Here is a 20414-nt window from a genome sequence, read left to right on the forward strand (position 1 = left end):
TATGTGTGCCCTAGTAATTCCCTGTAGAAGGTAGTTATGAGTGAGGAGGTTGTACCAGGTAAGGGCTGCAGACATCAAAGTCATTTTAATGCAATGGACCAGTTCTCAGAGGCAGTCACATGTTTGCTTAGATAAACGCTTAAATGATCCTCGGTATTGCACAACACTTTAAAAAAAAATAGAAGTCATGATGAGTCTACAGATGTGCACAGATCAGAAGGCCCTTCAAGCAACCGTCATATCCTAAAACTGCTGGAAGCCTCAAGCAAAAAAAACACTGCAGAATAGTTCCTTCGGTAACACAAGCACTATTATGAGAGCACAAACAGAAGAGTATTCAACAATAGAATAGAGTTCAACAGAATTCTACACCTTCAAAAGCAGAGAACACTGGGCCTGTTTGCAAGACAATGAGAAAGCTCTGGCCCCTGTGAAAGCAAAGTGGCTCCAAGACCTTCTTTTGAGATGTTCTGTCCACATGTTTCCCATGCTTCAACATCAACAGCTAAACAAAAATCTAGAACAAGTTGTTTACAAGTTTAGCTTTCCATGTTTATCTATGCACTTTATTTCCCTCCTTCCCCAAGGGCAACGTTAATTTTTGAGACCAGAAACATGGGAATCAAAGAAGTTGACTGAGAAAAAGAAAGAAGGATTTGTGTTTTCCTGGAAGATGGGAAAGCAGCATGTTACAACCACCACCTGCTACACCGCACCAGCCCTGACAAGGAGTATCTGTGTGCTTGGCACGTGCCAACGTGAAGCTCATTGCCCTCAAGCTCATGGCGATACTTTCACAACAAGAGGTGATGTAACCACTTCCACATTTGGTTTGTTGGTAAGACAACAAGCCCTGCTGCTGTGCTCGTAGCCAGCTGAGAGCTCTGAACATGAGCTCTGAACACGACTGCAGTACAGGGAGGAGGACCTCATCTTCTCGTCCTTCTCTGCTTTCTGCACAAGCAGAAGGCCCTGATCATCTGACATCATGTTGGCATTACAAATGCAACTTGAGTCATCTTACTGAAGAAGAAATTCACATCTTCATCTTCCAGTCACTAAACACAACACATGCACCCATACTAAAACATGAAAACAGAAAGACAACTACATACAGAAGGATAACTTTCTAGATATCTTGTGGCTGCTTAACTTAACCATGGGTACAGAGGAGAGCATTTGTGACTGTGATAGCTACTTAGTCTTTACTGACTAGTGCAAGAACTACACCTGCTGTACTAAGGGTTTGATTAGCTCAGAAAAACTACACCGTTTAAGCATAGAGCTTAACATGAGACATATACCAAAATTCCCCACCTGACTCTCAGAAAATCGTCTCTCAACCTTTTACTAAGTTTCCTCTACCCAAAGATGCCTACTCAAGCAATAGAAAAAGTTTTAGGCATGGTTCCCATGCAACCCTCTATGCACAAGAGTTTTCACACCTGGGTCCTTCGTGAGCTCACATAATCACTCATGGGTTATTGAGTGCTGCTCCACTACAACTGCCAGAACTAACTGTGCAATTACCCTGGCCACCCCCTCCAAAGGACAGCATACCAATCCCAACAACAGTACCTCGCTCAGCCTCCCCTAGGCAGCCTAGTTTAGGAGAAAGCAGAGCTCGGCAGATCCAGTACCAGCAATATTCTTCAGGACCCACAGACAATGCAGAGCCTGCTGCTTACATGTAGCATCCCCGTTCCGGTTCAGTGTTGTCCACATTTTCAGGCCACTGCTATCAGATGTGAGTGTTACTGCTCCCTTTTTGCTGGTAGTGTGTGGATGACTGAGCTCTCTTGTAACCTCCTGAACAAAAATCCTGCTGTAAAGCTGGTTTGTATTTCCCATTTAGTCCACTGCAATTAGCCAAAAACATTCTAACCATCCTTTTTTCCATGAGCTTTGGGAGTTTTCTTCCTTGGTGTCACTACATCTGAAGTAAGAGAAAACTCTAATATTCTAGATACAGAAAGAAAACCCTGCCAACTCAAGACTGCAAGACTTGAGTAAGTGTTAATTTCCACCTTCTGTTACAAAAGTATCTGCCTCACTTAATGTGGCCAAAATTAGGTTGCCTGATAGCTAGTTTCTAACTGGGCTGATCCCTAGGAGTGACTATAGGCAAACCAATCTACAGTAGCAATTTGCACTACATTTTTAAACTGAATGTAACCCTAAGCAGTGCAACCTTCAACCAAAAGATGCCAAGTCCTTGACAACGTTCAGGTATTTAAAAAGTAGCAGCAGAGGTTCTCTCTGTGGGATGAGTGCAGGGCTCCTCCTTTTGCAGGCACATCTATTTTCTTACCACAGCAAAAATTTGTAGAAGCAGTAAGTTCTGATCAGATTCCAGCTCATGTTTAGTTTACAATGTAAGCTTGATCTCACACCAATGCTATTTTAATTTAACCAGATGGGAAAACATCATGTCACTCTTTCTGTTTTAAACTCCAGGTTAAGAAAGACAGTGAATAGTCCTGGTGTGAAAATGACTAAAATCTACCATCCAAAAACTATTCCCAGATTCTCTAAGGTTCAGACAATGAGAAATTATCTGCTTTCATGCAGGTTACACTGTCTTTAAAAGCTGTGGCTTCTCAGGTCAGACTAAGATTGATTTAGCACATGCTCTACAGCTGTATTGTGAAAGCTGGACACATTACTTAAACACATAAAAAGCAGCCTCTGTCCATTGACCCTCCCTACCTCCAAAGTCAATTTCACTTTTTTTTTTTTTCATAAGGGGAGGGGGGAACTCTAGCAGAACCTGGCACTAGAGAAGTGAATTGAGGTTGCTGCTCCTACTAATGAGTAAAACAGTAAATTACACAGCTTCCCAGTGAAACTCCAGCAAGCTAGAAATGATCCGTCTCGGATGTGACACACTTCTTGCTACCTTCTGAGCTCTGCCTGAAATCTTGACAGTTGCCATATTTTCTCAAATGCATACAGTCTGCACTTTATTTTGCTTTTGCAGTACTTCGATCCCTTTTTTGTCATCTGACTATTAATTACTGACATGTATTAATCTCACCTTAAGGGATGCCTAATTAACTTCACCAGTTTACCACATCTCTGTCATGAGACTAATTAGACCACTGAGTCACCACATGGTGGACTCAACCTGCATCTCATTCATCAGTGGCACCTGCTTAGCCCATTATCACTTGCCAAGGTCCTCCTAAAGCCTCTTAGAAGCTCCCTGAGGCAGCTATATCACCTTCCTTACCACTTCCAGCACCAGCTGCCACAGGGGAACCTCTTCCCGTGTTGAAGCCTCAACAGGCAAGCAGCCCTGCCTCCGGCCCCAAGCACAGGCAAGGGTGCAGATGGGAACAGTGACCAGAGCACAGCCTGTTCTGGCACTTCTTGCTTTGGCAACTGCTGAGAAGCTGCTGCCTGAGGACAACCCTCCCAGGCCTGCACTAATTTATGCCATAAGTGGGCTGTCAGACAACCTTGCAGAGACACAGTGGAAAATCATTGGATGCAGCACGTGGAGCAAAGTCCCAGAGCTCATGTGCCTGCAGAGCCAGGCACACTCCTTCCAGCATCATCCTGAATCCTTGCTTGGCAGCCTGCTTTCCACTGTGGTCCAGCTGTGGACCTCTTCTGCCTCATCACTCCTCAGCACCCAGACCACCATCTCAGTAAAAGGAGTAAGAGGCATGTCTGAGGAGCAGCAACAGGATGCATTGATACAGCTCATGGTGCCCACGGGTGCGATGTCACACCACCATTGTGGGGCTCAGCATGCCATCTGAACACTGCTTTCCTCAGTACATCTTACAGGCTGGTTCAGCTTCCACGTTAGCACCAGGCGCTCAAGGGAGTGGCAGCTGCTCTTATCGCCCTCGGCCGAGCCCGTGGCGATGTCCCAGCCAGCACCGGCACGCCAGACCGCCTCACGCCCTCTGGTCGAGGTCTCAGAGGGCCCCGCCAGAGGCGGGAAATCTGCCGGTCCCGCCCCTCTGTCAAACACCATCGACAGTGTCCGTCTGCCGCGTCGGTCCGGGGAGCCCGATCAAAGGAACATCCCGAAACGCCGCGGCGACAATTGTTTAGTAACTGTTTTTATTACGGCGATGACTTTATGTGTTCCCCGCGTCCGGACGCTGAGGGGAATCGGGGCCCTCTGGCGGGAAACGAGGGGCTACAGAAACGACGACCCCGCCGCGCGCCGCCAGGGGGCGCCGCAATGCAACCGCGCCGGTGTCGTTCCTCGAGAGCGACCGGAGCTGCGGTCGCCCTAGGCGGGACCTTCCCGGCCCCGGCCCGCCGCTCCCTCCAGTCCACGCCCGCCTCTCCCTCCTCCTCCCGCGCGGGGACCCCCTCCCCTCCCCCCGCCCCGGCGGTCCCAGGACGTCTTTGAGCGGCGGCTGTCGGTGATCCCCGCAGCCGAGCCCCGCCAGAGCCTCTCCCCCCGCCCCTCCCGGCAGCGCGTATCGGGGGCGGCCGGGTTCTCTCCGCCACAGGCAGGGCTCCCCGCCGGGAGCTGCGCGCCCCTCGCTCCGCCAACTCTTACTCACCCCCTCTTGGGAAGGAAACTTCCCCTTTCACTCAGCCTTTTTAAGGGAAAAAAAAAAACCACCAAACCCCAACCACGCAGCGTTTACACTCTCCCATCCTGGGATGGGCTTCTGCAACACGGTTCCACACTCCTTTTTTGCTTCTTTTTTTTAAAAAAAAAAAAGAAAAGAAAAAAAAAGAAAAAAGGACCATTGGGATTTAATCTCGAAAGCCAATGCCCACAAGGAGAGGGGGTGGCCGGGTAGGACGTGACAAGTGGGACAATGAAGGCTGGCTCTGGCCCTCTCCAGCTCCCCTCGCCCCTTTGTGTGGGGACAGTGCCCGGGGGCCGGATGGAGGCTGCCCGCGGGGTCCCATCCCCTGCCGTGGAGATCCCGACCCTCCGCGCTGCCACCCCCGACACATACACCCACCCTCTTTTTCCCGCCGTCGAAAGTGCCTTAATTCCTTCCACGATGCTCTCACTTTTTCTGTGTATAACAAAGGCGAAATCCCGAGGAGCAGAGGGGGAAGGCAGTGCCCGTACCCTGAGGAGCTAGCCGTGGGTGTAAAGGGGGGCGTTTTGCTCCACTGACCTTGTGATCCTCTTCCTCCTCACCCACCGCCTCCCTTTCAGCAATGAAAATGTGGCTCCGAGGACGCCTGCTCCCCGTCCCCTCTGGAAAGATGCTGCTTGAGCACCTCAACCCTGCTCTGCCGTGTGAGCAGCTTTCCAGGAACATCAGGGGAAGGAGGGGGAAAAAAAATTAAAAAAGGGAAAAGGGGATGGGAGGGACACGTGAGCGGAGGAGACAAGAACACGCTGCTTTTACCAGCTAAAGAAAACCTGGTGGCCGGAGGAAAGGTCCATTCTTGTCGCTCCTGCCACACGGGCGCTTTGTGTGTTTAACACCCGTAGGAAACAGCTTCTTCCTTTCTTACCGCCCCAAGCCCCATCGCACACCAAGGTGCGGCTCTACCTTCCTGGCCATTCAAACAACCAGCACCAAAGACTTCGTTCAGGACTCCCACCCAAAAGTCTTTTATTTGTTAGTTTTCTTTGTTCTCCTTCTTGTACCAGAGGATTTTTGTGGATTCCCGAGCATCCCTTCTCCTCTCCTCCCGCGTGTCGTTGAACTTACCCTAGGCTGTTTAAATTCACCAGTCATCGCTATTTTCCCCCTCTTAAGGTTTCCAGTTCAACTCTTTGTCCTTACAGGTACCAGCAGTAAAACAATCGTTTTAAATCATACACTAAGTGTTTGCTGGCAATCATAGCTAAAGAAAAAAAAAAAAAAAACAACCCAAAACCAAACAAAAAAAAAATCCCACAAACCCTAATCCGCATTAAAAGAGTTATAGTTACCTTAAAAGGTAGCGTGTTGCAGAGACTGCAAAAAATCTCAGTGTGGTGGCTAGGCTAGTCCAGAGATCCCAGTGGCCGCATGAAAAGAGTAAATCCCCGCGTTTGTGCTGGAAGGAGACTGTGACTCCGGGGTCTTCCCTTCTGCCAGGGCTTGGGTCTCCTCTCCCTCCCTGCCGTCGAGCACCTGACTTCGAGCTGCGGAGCCTGAACCAAGTTGTGGGCAAAGGCAGCTCGCCTGCAAGTTCAAATGCGTGCCTCAGCCACCCATCATTATTATATCCTTGTACCGTCAGCGCTGCAGAGGAGGGGCGCTGGCTCGGGGAGAGGAGGGTTCAACAAGCTCTGCAAGAGCCTTCTTGCAATTTGCAAAGCTCCCGCAGCTGCTGGGCGCAGGAGAGCCCCCAGTGCCTGCCTCCGCGGCGCGGCGTGACCCCCGCCCCCCGCCACCCCCTCCGGGAGACCCCGCAGACCCTAGCCCGGGCACAGATCCCCAGAGTCCCAGGGACTGGAGTTCGGGCGACGGGACGAGTCACTTCGCTCGCCCGGCATCGGCCCTCGGGAGAGGGACAGGCGGGTGCGAAAGGCGCATTGTTCCCCAATTAAACAATTAAGTGGGAAGAGAATGGAGAGACCTCCTCCATCCTGGCTCCTAATGTCGCTTGAAACGGGGAAAGTGACTGGCATAGAAATCTCTTTTTCCCTTTTGCATCCCCAATCTCAGCGGAGGTTGCAATGAAAGAATATATTGCTGTTTGTTCCAAACTTCCCCTGACGGTGCCAATTCACAGGCAGTCTCACATCGGCAGCCTCCCAAGCCAAGCTTCTCCACCCTAGTTTTACGCATCTCCAGCCGCTTTTCTTTCCCCCCCCCCCCCCTTTTTTTTTCCTTCAAGATTAGACTGCATTTGCTGTCCAAACCTCTCAGAGATGAAGTCATAAGCAGAAGTCTAAACCACCCTTTTACAATGGACTTTCACCAATTATAAAGTGTCTCCTGTGCTTGAGCAGCAAGTAATAAGTTTCCCAAATGTATGTGCCTTGGAATATGGTGGATGCTTAAGGAACCCTTCACCAGACATAAAATACTGGCAAGAGCAGTCCCTCTGAGATGTTCCCTCTCAGAGAAGCCTGTGCCACAATCCCCTTTCCTTCAGGAAGATGTCAATCCAGAGCCAGAGAAGAAAAAACCTTGGAGAAATAGTTGTGTCTAATCACACTGCTATGGGCACGTTTTTGGCAGCCTCAGGTATAACTGCAAGGGAGAGACAGGAGGAATTTTCTTTCAGTGACTCTTGCTGTTATTGTTCCAGCTACTCTGTCCCCAGAGTTACGCTCAGTAGATTTGAGACAAGCCCAAAGCCTCGCTTCCAAAGACAGCCCTCGGTGCCGAGTTGGAGGAGTGGGAGGTAAAAGAGATGACAGCCAGGCAGGGGAAAAGGGAGACCTCACGGCTTAAGTCAGATCAGGTTGGAGAGATCCGTGGCCTGTGTGAATGGAGCTGAACAGCCGGGTGAAAACCTTATCTCACTTTCGCAGAGCTTGTTGGTCTTTCGTCCTTAAATAGGGTAAATCCACAACTGCTTACTTGCTTAGCAAGAGTGTTGAAGCGAGGCTGATCCCCTTCTCCCATGTGAACCTAGACAAGGCACAGCAGCCTCCCTGCTGCTGCCTCCTGACACCAGTCACCACAGCTATGCTTGCAGGGTTTAGTCCCTGCACAGCACCAGTCCCTCCGGGACTATGCCCTGTCTCAGACTGGACCTGCTCTATACTGGGTTGCAGGTTTCTCATGCCTTAACCTAGTGCAGTGGAACAGCTGACAGAAACATAGCTTTGTGCATTCAAACAGGCACTATAAAGGGGATATTTTTGAGGCTTTTTGATACAAATTCACACAAAGACATTGTAGTTCATAATAAGTCATGAGAAGGGGATTGTCAGAGTGAACTCTGCTCCTTGTTAGCCTTATCTTCACTGCCTTACACATGTAGATGGCAACCCTCACTACTCAGGCTATGCACAATGCCGTGACCAAAAAAAAAAAAAAAAGAAAAGGAAATCTAACACTGAAATTCTCAGATGTCAGTTGAGACAAGCCTCTTCAGCCCTCTCAGAAACAAGTTGTGCAAGGTGCAAGGCTAAGGCACCATTCCTTTTCCCCATACATTCTCAGCTCTGTTTCAGGCTGCAGATGAAACTCTTTGAGGATACATCCATAAGGTCTCTCTGGACAAATTCCTTCCTTTACACTAGTCCCAGTGGCCCAGCTCCTTTTCTGGATGAAGCAGTAAGACTTCTGCCACCGTTGCAGGCCTCAGGAAAAGAAAGCAGGATGCACCCCATCACATCAGGTATCTCCTCTTCTCCAGACCACCCTCCAGAACAAACAGGGAACTCAGAAATGATGAGGATTCACAGTCAAGCTGATGGTAACCCATATGTCTCCTCTAGCCTCCTTCTGTTTTTACTCTGCTCCCTGCCTTGGCTTCAGGCAGGAGGGCTGATCTTTAACAATACAGAAGCTACCTCTGCAGCCCCGGTCTTGTTTTTCCATCATCTCTTGACTCTCTGGAGGACAGAACAACTACTCCTGGCAAAAGAAGGGGAGTTTGTGACTCTGCTGTCCCTACAGCATGGATATCTATACTCGTCTGTGGAGCTGGGCTGTGACCGTCTTCCTGCTGGCATGGTTGCCCTGAGAGCAAGTGAGACAACCCCAAGAGGGCAAGTTGACACTGCCTGTGTACACTGGAGCATCCACTGTGCCGGGAGTCCAGCTGAAGAGCTCCCCTGAGGATGAAAGGAGCCTGGGTATCACCAGAAAATGGGAAGAGGGGAAACACCACCAAGAAGCAAGGATGAGTGAAACCCCGGGGCTAACCCAGCCTCAAGTCTATTTGCTTGCATCTTTTTTTTTTTTTCCCCCCACAGCTGGGCAGAAAAGACCCTCCTCACACTCCTCTTTCTTCTCCCACCCCGCGAATGCCAGAGCCCTGACGGGAACGGGACGATCAAGCCGTTCATCCAAGCCGATCAAGCTAGGAAGAAAGCGGAAGATGCGGAAACCACCGCCTTCCCCGACATTCCCCTCCGGCCCTCGCTCCTCCTTTCTACCCCTTCCCTCCTCCTCCCGCCGCCGGCCCCACTCGCCCCCGGCGCGGAGCTCCCGGCGCCCCCGCGGAGCCTCCCGGCCCCGGGGCTGGCGGGGGGGAAGCAGGGCAACCGCGCCCCCCCCACCTTTCCAGCGGGGGGTGGAAACCGAGCGAGGCGACAAAGAGAGGATGCAGACGAGAAGCCGTGTGTCTCCCCCCGCCTCTCCTTCCCCCTTTTCTCCTTTAAGCGTTAGGGGGTCGTTTGCATCCACCATGGGATGGCGATTTCTGGACAAGGGGGAGACTTTCGGGCTGGTGAGAGAAAGGCATAGGCAAAAGGAGTGAAGGTGATGGCAGACACCCTCTGTTCTCTCTGCGGAGTGTGCTGCCGCCCGCCAGAAATGTGGGGCAGTTGTGGGAGGGATGGGGAATTCCTCCTGAGCATCCCAGGACGGAGAGAAAACCCCAGCAGAAGGAAGGTGGTTTATGCTAGAGACCCTTAGTGCTTTAAGGAATGGAAAGAAAGATTGAGAGAGCTGGAAAGGTGGTTAGGGTAGAAAACCAGACGTCTGCATCCCACTTTGTTTAACCCTTCCCTTCTTCCTCCATAGTTAAGGTTTCTGCAATGAGCCAAGAAACATCCAGAAATGGGATCTCCTTTTCTCCTCTCCAGGAGACCACTCAGACTTCCTTAATGAGTTATGTCAGAGGCCTGAAACATTGTCTGACTTACTGTGAATGTTAGATAGTTTTCCTTGTAAATATTTTAGGCAAAGTAGAAACAGTAAACCTTTGCTTGGGCTGCCAAAAGTCTCCCATGACAAATCATTGTTTTCAGATGTTCAGATTTGTGTGAGAAAACCCAACAAAGGAAAAATGTTTAGGCTTTGTCTCAATCCTAAAGCAATAGCATTGGAGGGAAAAAAAATCCTGCTTGCTGCATCTTAGTTCTAAGATGATGAAAAATACTATTTTCATTACACAATTTTAAGCACAGGTTTTATGTTACTGACTCAACAATGATTGTCATCTTAAATGTGAAACATAGATCTTAAATGGTGCTTTATGAAAAATCATTGTTTTGAAATATCTGAAATTAATTAGACCGTGGCTACAGCCAATGTGAAAATATAAAACTGAACATCTGTGAGGGGAAAAAAAAAGACAAAAAGAAAAATCTTCCCATCACTCGAGAGAATATTGTGAATCTGAAATACAGTCTGTCAAGGAAAAACTAATTTGTCTGGCATAGGTTCTCTCAAGCCATCTTTTGTGACTCTATCATCACTTTTTCTGTCTTTTCCTATGGTTTTTGTTCCCATGAGCTCCTGTGTGTGAAAAGTCTTACATAAAAGTCAAGGAAATAAGTAATGTAATTTAGATGCCAGCAGTATTGGACAGTTCAGGCAAGTCCAAGATCCTTGCAAAGTTATTCCACTTGGCCACTAGCTGTGAAGGTTTAACATCTCTTTGCCATCTATTTGCTGTAGATCTCCGTGCTGTACAGTGCCATGCCAGCTGTGCTGAAAATCAATTGATCAGTCCCATTTGCCTTTTAAAGGTACAGAAACAGGCTGCTTCCTGATTCTGCTGTGATTCAGTTATCTAAAACCCAATGTGTTTTGAGAAACCACAAAGTCTTTCAAAACAATAGACTTTTGCAAATTCTCAGATGATGTATTTAAGAAAGGCTTTCCCCAATTCTTCCTTTCCCTAAGCTTCAAGTCAAATATGTTGTCAGAGACAAATGAAAACTCTTCAAAGGAGTCAACTTTAACACCAGCAGTAACCTTAGTATATCCAACCACTTTATCCAGTCAAACACTTGATGGCTTGTGTCAATGTTTTTTGTTGTGGCAAAACCTTTCTCCATCTATTTTTACTCCATATTTCTGCAGTGGAGGAGGGAGCACCCAGCTATGAAAAACTATGGGTAGAGCATTTCATTTGCTAACAGAGAAAACCACAATTGATGGTTAGGTATTATTTCTACATTAAATGTAATGATGCAGACATGACATTATCTACACTAAGATAGTTGACTTCAAGAAGAGAGTTTATCAGGAGGAGATTCAGGACATGAAGGCTTTCAGCAGTGCTTGATGATGGCAAAGACAATGTTATGTTTTATTCCTGCTTTTCTATGCCATCTTCTGTTCTGCCTCAGTGTTTCTGCCCTGACTCCAAGGACAAATGGCCAGACCGGGACGTTTTAACTTGTGCTTTCATGGCTAGTTTCATCAAAATCTATGTCAGAAAGCTGGTCATGTTTGGTTCTGATGAAGTATCAGGCTCTGTCTTCAAGTCAGGCTCAAAAAGCAGTCTACTTTACGCAGCCAGATCTGACTCTCTTCAAAGAAAACTTGTGTTGTCATTTTGGGGAGGAGTTGTTAGAGTGGGCAAATCACTACTGAGATCCTTCTCAGTGCTGATCCCTATAAGGACCAAACACAGGACAAGGCAAGCAAGAAACTAAGAAACTTATCAGCACAGAGTGGCCTGAGCCATAGTCAAGTGTTGTGCTAATGCACACTGTCCTGTGCTTCCTCTGATAAACTCCATCCTGGACACACGGTATTTTTGTTTTGATAACTATGGCTGTATCATAAGCTTCAATGCAGAAGTAACCCTGAATAATCAAATGTGGTTTTGTTCATTTACTGTTACCAAATGAAATGAGCCTTTCATAACTTCTTTTTTTTTTTTTTGATGTATGTATCTTTTTTCTTTTTATGATAGAAGGTACCGCCATTGTGCAAAGAATAAACACCCTGAGTCTGGTTCCACATTGACAGGGCAAGGTCTTGAAATGGATGAAGAGAGATTTTCTTAACTAATCTCTTTTTCCTGGGTCTTCTCAACCTTTGCTAAATCAATAGCAAATATTCGCAATGTGATTAATCCAAAACCCAGCAAAGTCACTAGAAAGATCCTGCTGACTCTACAAGTGTCACTCAATAGTTTCTTTTCCTTTGCTGAATGTGAAGGGGAGCAAAGAAATGAAATAGAACAGGAAGACCCTAAAAAAAGAGGAAACTGAAGGTTTTATCTTTGACCTCTATCCTGGAGGAAAATCTCTGTTTTTCTTTCCTTTTCCTTTTTGCAGATCAAAATAAAAAGGTGGAAATTTTGGTAGCTGTTAGCAAACAAGGAAAGATGAAAAGATCCATGTCTACAAGACATGTGTCAGCAGGTTGAAAGAGCTGAGCCAGGCCTATTTCTGGCATCCCACAGCTTCTGTCTGTCTCTCAAACTTGGCCAGGATAATATCTGTCATGACTTAATTTAAAATAAATAAATCAATAAAAAGGGCAAAAGGGTATGCAAACATGTCTCGCACAATTGATAAGATTCTTGAGGTAGTTGCAAACGTTTCTCCCACAAAATCTTCTATGTAGGAAGTGATCCTTTTTAGCTCGGTGGAGAAAGGATGGATAAAAAACCAGAAAGAATGATTCAGTCCTCTCACCAGAAAACCTTCTCCTTTTGCTGCTGAGGAGCAGACAGGGCTGCACATGGCTTTGGGTGCTGCCAGCAGCTGTGATGGCTTCTCTTGTCTGCCTGCTGCTGGTCCCACCACGGCTAACCCATCAGCACAGCCTCCAAGCCTTACACTGATGGAGTAGTCCCTCTCTGATGAAAACTACCTTGCTTTGTTGGATGTTCTGTGATTTTTAATGTCTTTTTATTTTTTGAAGCCTCAAAGCAGCAAACATCATATTCAAGCTTGTTTGCGTTTAACAAAGAACATGATTTGTGGTGGTAGCAGAGGAAAGTTTTGAAAGAAGATGCAAATTTACCCTGAAGATCAAATGTACAAATAAAAATAATCACAGACAGAAAAAACTCCCCTGTGATTTGTAAAGCAGTCTCATTGTTTGAGAAGATGGGCTTAGTGTTTTGGGAAGCCTGGAATGGTCAGTAAGTGAGAATCCAATCAAGGCATACACTATGAGCACCAACACCACAGTCTGCAGCTCACCTTCTCCAACATTGCAGCAGGCAGGTACATCAATGAAGGTGTCTGCCCAGGTGAGCACTGAAAGCCAGGCATCAGATGATGGCTAACATCTGAAAACCTAAAATGCCTCTGCAGACCAAATCAGAGCACTCTGCTCAAGGAGCCTCAAGCTCCACATCTCATCAATACCATTACCTGATCTGCATTATGAACAATCAGCAGTGCTCAGTTAAAACCAAGGATAGTTCTGCAACTTTTACTACTTCCTTTGAAGGGGCTGTCTCTTGAAGACACATGCCATTATTATCCTCCAGCTACGGAGGGAAGGATAAAAATAAGCATTTCTGGTATTCAGATTCTCAGAGAAAAGTTTCCTCTGTCATAGTGTGTGGGGTCTAGCAGGATGAGGGAGAACGACAACAACTTTAGTGTTCTTAACATTGGCTAGATGAGCTATAAAATGCCCCATAAAATCAGACAAAAGTATAATAAACTTTGTGAGATTTTTCTGTACTAATGCCAGTGGACCTGTGCTGTTAGCACAATGCAGAAGGGCAAAAAGGGGTCCTCTTTTCTATTTTGAACAGGACACCTGGCTGAGCACATGCCTTCAGCACAATAGCTCCAGCAGTTGAGTGCTTAGATAGCAGCTTGTGCTATCTCTTCTGGGTGGTAAGTTTGCAAATGGAGTTGGTGACGTACTCTGAAGCAGATAAGGAGCTCTCATTCTGGGAGCATGAGCTACCCCGAGACTCTCCAGACTATGCTACCATACAGACGTTTTGCAATTACTGCTCATCCTTCCCTCTTGTCTCGCCACAAGTGATGTTCCTGTGAGACAAGAAATGAGGGAGATTGTGATACGATAAATATAGAAAAACCCACCTGCCTGGTATTTTATTCAAAAGGATGATACAGTGGCTTGGATCTTCACAGATTGAGAAGGGATGTATTTCTTTTTGTTGCTTTTGTCTTCAGCTGCACTATTGCACAGAATATTCCAAGAAAACTCACTTAAGAAGTAGCTGTTTGATCCCCTTACCCCTCCCCCCCCCGCCCTTGTTTTTCATTCCGCTGCGTCAGGTTCATGAGAGATAAGCAAAGCTCTGTTTCTACTGAAACCAATAGTAATGCTACCCAGTAGTAACATATGCAGTTTCACAGGCTTTGTGTCTTGCCTTATGTATCTTACCAATGTCTCAAGATATCATACTTTTCTGAGTGTATATTTATTTTTGTGTTCAGTGGATCAACGGCCAATAGTTTGAAGATGGTGTCTGCCAACACTGGGGTCACACTGATTTTGGGATAGTAGGAGAGATCATCATTTTGGGAAAGTTTTCTTCTTGCAGACTGCCTTCTGGCTAGTTACCATGAACTCCTCCACAGTCCCAAAGTGTGTAGGGCCTATCAGGAGAGCAAAGTATTACAGCCTGTGTAAGTTAGAGGAAATCCCACAGCATAGAAGCAATAATTCATAGTGAAGCAAAAGCTGGCTGGTCTTTTGGACATAGCTGCTGCATGCCAACTATAACCAAAATGTTGCAACAAACACTTGAAGCACAGCAACCTCCCCCTCTTGCATTAAACAAGTCTTCATCACTGAAGGCTCAGCTCAGTCCAAGAGCACCCCCCAACACACTCCAGGGAAGCATCTCTAAGCATCTCAGCATTGAAGCATCTAAGCTACATATGGGAAATTCCCTGTAAGGAAATTAGAGGAGTTCTTAGGACAGCAGAGACAGAAAATGAACCTAGCAGCAGCAAGATGAGAGCACTGGATAAAATGGCCTGATAGCAGGAGCTGTCTATTTTTCTTATAGCCAGGCAGAAGTAAAAAGGGTTGAGGAGCAGAAATCAGGGGACAGTATAGCTTGAAGGAGATTGAGTATCAAAGCAAACTCCACAAAACAACAAAAGGTAGGGAAAAAATAAGTATTTGTTTTGCTCTCTATTTGTTTTTTAATGAAAATAGGCAGGCCAGTGTTTAGAGCTGTTAGCATTTCTTGCTGACCTGCATCTGGTGCATTTTTCACCCACTTCTGTCAGAATTTATTTGAGTTTGGTACTGAATGCTGATCAGACTTTGCCCCTAGCTTTACTTAGGCTTGGAATTGCTTATACAGCAAACACTCTCTGCTAGGGTTCTCATTAATCCACTTCTTTGTTGAGGTTTCCTAGAGGAATTCCTATTTGGTAAACCAAACAGAATTAAAAGGAATGCATCTGCACTAGGGATATCCATCTTGGGTCTCTGGGCCCTATTGTCCCATCTAAATTAGACTAGGAGGCCCCCTGTGTTTTCCTGGTGCCATGATTCCCAATGGCACTTGATAAAGAATTAATAACGTGCATTAGTCTGGAGCGTTTAGCAAATTTGCGGGGAGCTCTGCCTGGCTCCCTCGGTTGGGCTGCGCTCCTGTAGAGGAAGCCACTAGGTGGCACTTCCCTTCCTACAAATTACAGTAATTAGGCACAACGGCTGCTGCCTCTAATTGCCTGCTCCTTTTAATCGGCTAAGGGAGATAGAAACTGATCTAAATATTCCTTTCTTTCTTTAGTTATTAAATTTTTAAAACCACTAAAGGTGAACATTTTCATTCTCAGCTTCTCATCTCCTCTTTTTTTTTTTATAGATGCATGCAGCTCACAACGATTTCTTCGCCTCTGCATATGTTTTGTTGAAACTTGTCAGCCTTCTACACATGTAGAAAGTTGGACCCTTTCCTCTGGAGATAATGCTCGTTATTGAAAACAGACAACTTTCAGTCCCAATTCAACATTCATTCCTTCTTTGTTGCCTTGGTATCAGACTGAACCAATACGCTGTGAAAGAAGACAAGACAGGAAAGCCAATTTGGGCCTTCCGGCTGCTCCTTTCACAGCACCCACAGAGAGTTTGAAATAAGCAAAAATTCCAAAGTTTGGCCCAAGAAAAGATACATTTTCTTTTTTTTTAAAAAAAAGGTTTTAGTGTGGATTATGTGACATTTCACCTTGTGCTTTAAGTTTCTATAAAGCCTAGTTTAGGTCAAACTGATCTTGGCAGAAAACCAGGCATAACGAAGAGCTTCATATAGTTTCCATCTGAAAACATAAATCAAGCAGCAGGCTAAAGGACAGCCCAGCCAAGGTTTGCTGAATCTTACAGCTCCAGACAGTGAGGCTTTCAGTGAATGTAGTCTGATATGTAGCTTAGCTATGATATGTAGATACGTAGTTTGTTTGTTTTGCAAAGCATCTGGGTGCGAGGAGAGGAGGAAAGATAAGTGAAATGTGGCTTTTTCCAGGCTCAGAAGCTGCCCCTGGTTCCCTGGTTGCCGGTGAACAGTGAACTCTTTTACTCAGTCCTGAGTGGTTCAGCAGAAGCATGTGGGATGCAAATGGGAAAAGAGTATGAGGGGATTTACACATTTTGTTAGAGTGTGCACAGATGTATTTATACTGTATCATCTATGATGCAACCAGATATCCATTCATACCTTCACTTTCCTATTGCCCCTTTCATTTTTTTTATCCATCCATCTTTGTTAGCTCTGTGTTTTGGTGAACTCAGAAGCCTCAGTTTTGCTTACATGTCTTTTTGTGCTTAGCCTCTTTCCTCCATGTTTAGTGGGACTGCTGTTGTATGAGGACCGAGACCTTAGTTTGCAGGGCAAGGCCTGTATTTATTTGTTGTGTGTCTTGAGATGTTTGGTTTAATAGGGGCACTTGTATTTTTCTAAAACTGAACTGAATAATTTCCTATTTGTGAATGGTTTAGTAAGTTCTCACAGACTTAAAAGCAACACAAAGGCTTGAACAATGCTTTTTTTTCCTCAGAACTTGCTCATCTCATTTTGGCTTTGTTTTTGTCTTTGAGAGCCTGAGTGGTTTCTAGTGAAACACTTCACATATAACCTTTGCTGATCGCCTTCCACTCCCTGCACTACTGCAATCGTTCCACTCTGATTCACAGAAGGCTGGATTGTTTCTGCCTGAGAGTGTCCCTCAGGATTAATGCCTTTTAAAACTTCCTAACATATTCCAGTCCATTCTGCAGCTTTCAGCATTTCACTGAAGACTTTCAGTGCACCACTTTGCACTACAGATTCAGTGCCTTTATTAACAAATAGTATTGCGTCACTGCAGCTACCTTATATGTCGCCTTATATGTGACCCAGGTATGCAAGAACGGGGAAGAAAAAGAAGAAAAGCTCACTATAAAAAGCAATATGGGTAAAAAGGGAAAGTGCTTTTGTACCTACAATGTTTCAAAGGAAAAGCATGCCCCAGTTTGTGGGTACAAGACCAAAGCCAAGGGCTCTAACACTGGTGAAATCCCTTGGAAGTGATCTGTGTATGAAGACCAGAATTTGTTAATTGTTGTGGATCCTGTACTGACTGTGATTTTTTCCCCTGGACACACAGTGAGACTGATGGGCGTGTGAGAGGGCTGTATAGATGCTGGGCTGCATCAGAACAACATATAGAGAGGTGCTCTGGGTTCAGTGGAGGCCCTAGTACCCTGTTAGCTCCCAGTAAATCTGCTGCTGTGCTTGTCAGCAGCAACTGGAGAAATGTTTCCATGAACTTTGCTTCCTCCTGCAAAGTTTGCCCAGTGTCTTCTGTTCATACATGTCTTTCTTGAATGTATACCATGTCTGCTTCCTTCCAGGGCCTCTCCTTTTCTTGGGCAAACAGTCCTTCTATTTTGACTTAAAAGCTGAGAAAACCGTAACTCTTGGTTTGTGTTTGAGTTCCCACACACCAGTGCTTACAGTATCTCAGGGCGCTGATAGAGAACAGGATCTGAGGTCTTGTCAACATCTATTTTCACAGGATCGTTCTTTAAATTCCCAGTGCTGCAGAGTAGCTGATTGTGTCCGAGAAGCATTCAGCAGCACTAATTCTGGTTTTGAAACCATAATCACTTCCACCAGCATGAGAGAGACTGAATCATGGGTGCTAATACTCTGTTGCACATATCTTCTTGACAATCCATGTTCCTCTTAATTAAATTAAGCAACTGTGAAACTAAGAGGAGGGCTGAACAGGGCAAACAGAGGAAGAAAAGATTTTTACTTTCATTGGTCTGTGCTAAAACTTTTTGCAGAAGCTTTTCTTTTGATGTGAGAATGGCGTTAATTCCACTCCCCCCCAAAAAAAAAACTAAAAAAAACCAAAAAACAAACTTAAAACCTAAGCAAATAAAGCTTGTTAAGCAGGAAAGTTGAGGAAACCTTAGATTTTAGAGTTTTCTTCATTCTTTTACAAATAATAAATGCTAAGGATAAATGAAGAAGTTAGCTCAAAAGTGCCCCCTAAAAGGAGGCAAAATGGTAATAAGCTATTCAAATACAGATAGGGTCACAATTAAAATACCTGTGGGATTTATAAATGCCATCCCTGAGACAGCTCCCCAGCAATGTCTTGCTGTTGGACTGTAGTAATTAACGCATTATAGATGATCCTTAGGTGCTGAAAAACTGCAAAGATATTCATTGACTTTTAAGACTGAAAATAACATGCATAACACATGGATAGAAATACTTTACATGAAAGTCTCTACATAATTTTAGAGTTAATAGTTTGTGAAGCAAAGCAACAGCAAAGGTTAAGATGACCATGGCTACGCTGCAGTCACTGCTACTGGCACAGAATATCCGAGTCTGATAGTAGAATCTTCTCTCTTGGTTGAAGAAAAGAAGGACAGCCAAAAAATTTGTTGTTGGATTGTTTTATTAAAAAAAAAAAAACCCACACATATTTTTTCACTTATATCCATTGCTTCATAGTCCACATTCTGAACCTGATGATGCAGGGAAAGGGCCTGAGCCATGATTACAGGTGTAAACTAGAGTGAGCAAAATCAAGAGTGCGAAAACTCTTGAAACAGAAGGAGTCATTAACACTTTAAAGACAACATTTCAGCTTCTAAGACTTTAAAAAATATTTGGCTATTGAAGTCTTAAAGTGAACCCTTTCTGAATAGAGGGAAGAGATATTGGGTCTTTCTAGCAAAGAATGATCTATAAGGAGGGAAGACTGAATCAAAATAAATTGGTTCATAGGAGGTTACACCTGCAACTACCATCAAGGATCTATTGTGATCTTACCTCTGAATTTTTCTGATTTCCCAAGGAATTGAAGAAATGCTTGTGAGATGAATATATGTAATCACGTACAACTTTTCCATGTACTTTCACTACGTATTTATTGGTTTTATTCTCATTGTATTAGTTATTGGATTTTATTAACAGACTAGCCTATTTTTTAAAAAGAAGAAAATGTTGGAGGTACCTTTATCATCCATATCTTTTTACAATATATATCTAGATCCTAATCCCAAGTCTTTTGAATTCCCTCAGAACTCTTCCATTGACTTTGAGCTTTATGTTCTGATGTGTTCAGTAAAAACATCAAACAAAAGGAATATGTTGACACTGCTTATGCATCTATAAAAGGAATCCTGAAAGCATTTTAGTAGAAAATGCCATCTTTCTGAAATGTATGTTTTCTGGGCTAGGCATTTAAGCCTCCCCAGAAGACTGCAATAAGCTCTTCACATAATAATGCAGCTATTTTCATAGACTAAAATAGGATGCCCTGTTTGTGTGAGTTCATGCACACATGCCCATGCACATATACACCACACACTTCACCTATCAAGACGACTAATAGCATTCCTTGGGTTTTGTTATTGCTTGCCTATTACCCTCAGAAAAAAATATATTAACATTCAGTTCAGGGGCTTAGTTCACAACTCTGAGTTTGCAAGCTGAAAGCTGAGCCCTGATTTGACTTAGGCAAGCTTTGAAGAAAGGCAAGATAAGGTAGCATTAATCTACGTGAGCAGTTCTTTATGCCTGAAGGCAGAGAGAGAGAGAGGTCCTTAGGGAGACTGGAGACCACCTGGGCATCCACTCTGTCTGTCCACAAAAGTGTGTTAATAGCATGTGTACAATAGTCTGTCAGATAGAGCAGGAGGTCTATCTTTGAATGGTACTTCTAAGAATGGTCAGAGATTGACCGTTAGCTTTCTCATTGTCTGAACCTGTCCTCAGGACAGGAAAAATAGATGTAAATTTCAACACAGAAGAACATTGCCCAATGTAATAATTTCTTGATAATCCTGATAATTTTGAACCATTAGAGTTAGACATAGATACTCATATAAATATGCTTTTATATATAGAGAGGTGAAGCGTTTTTTGAATCAAGGCTTATGGAAGGAAACTAACATGGGAGCAGATGCAGCTGGTTTATGGGCACAGCTGATGCTGATGACTGATTCAGGAAAACAATCACACTTTTAGACTGAGATTTTCACTCTGGGAGATTGGTCTATGTATCTATAATCTGTTTGGGGAAAGATATGAGCAGGTTCCATAGACTTGTATCAAAATCCCAGCTATAGTGTTCATTTAAAGACTGGCTCACTAAAAATAATCTCTGAATTGAGAAGCTGTAACTAAAATGCACCAATACCACAGCTCCTGCT

At 44.9% G+C, this 20414-nt stretch overlaps 1 protein-coding gene across 1 annotated transcript in view; it reads right to left on the reverse strand.

Moving 5' to 3' along the window:
- The window catches only part of VCAN (versican), a 114499-nt gene extending 108574 nt beyond the window's left edge, over positions 1 to 5925 (reverse strand). The window contains exon 1 of the mRNA XM_062017876.1: positions 5879 to 5925. The gene's annotated coding sequence lies outside the window, so the exon portion shown is untranslated. The remainder of the gene's footprint in view (positions 1 to 5878) is intronic.
- Positions 5926 to 20414: the final 14489 nt, after the last annotated feature.

The sequence above is a fragment of the Colius striatus genome, chromosome Z, assembly GCF_028858725.1.
Source record: "Colius striatus isolate bColStr4 chromosome Z, bColStr4.1.hap1, whole genome shotgun sequence".
NCBI classification, from domain to species: domain Eukaryota; kingdom Metazoa; phylum Chordata; class Aves; order Coliiformes; family Coliidae; genus Colius; species Colius striatus.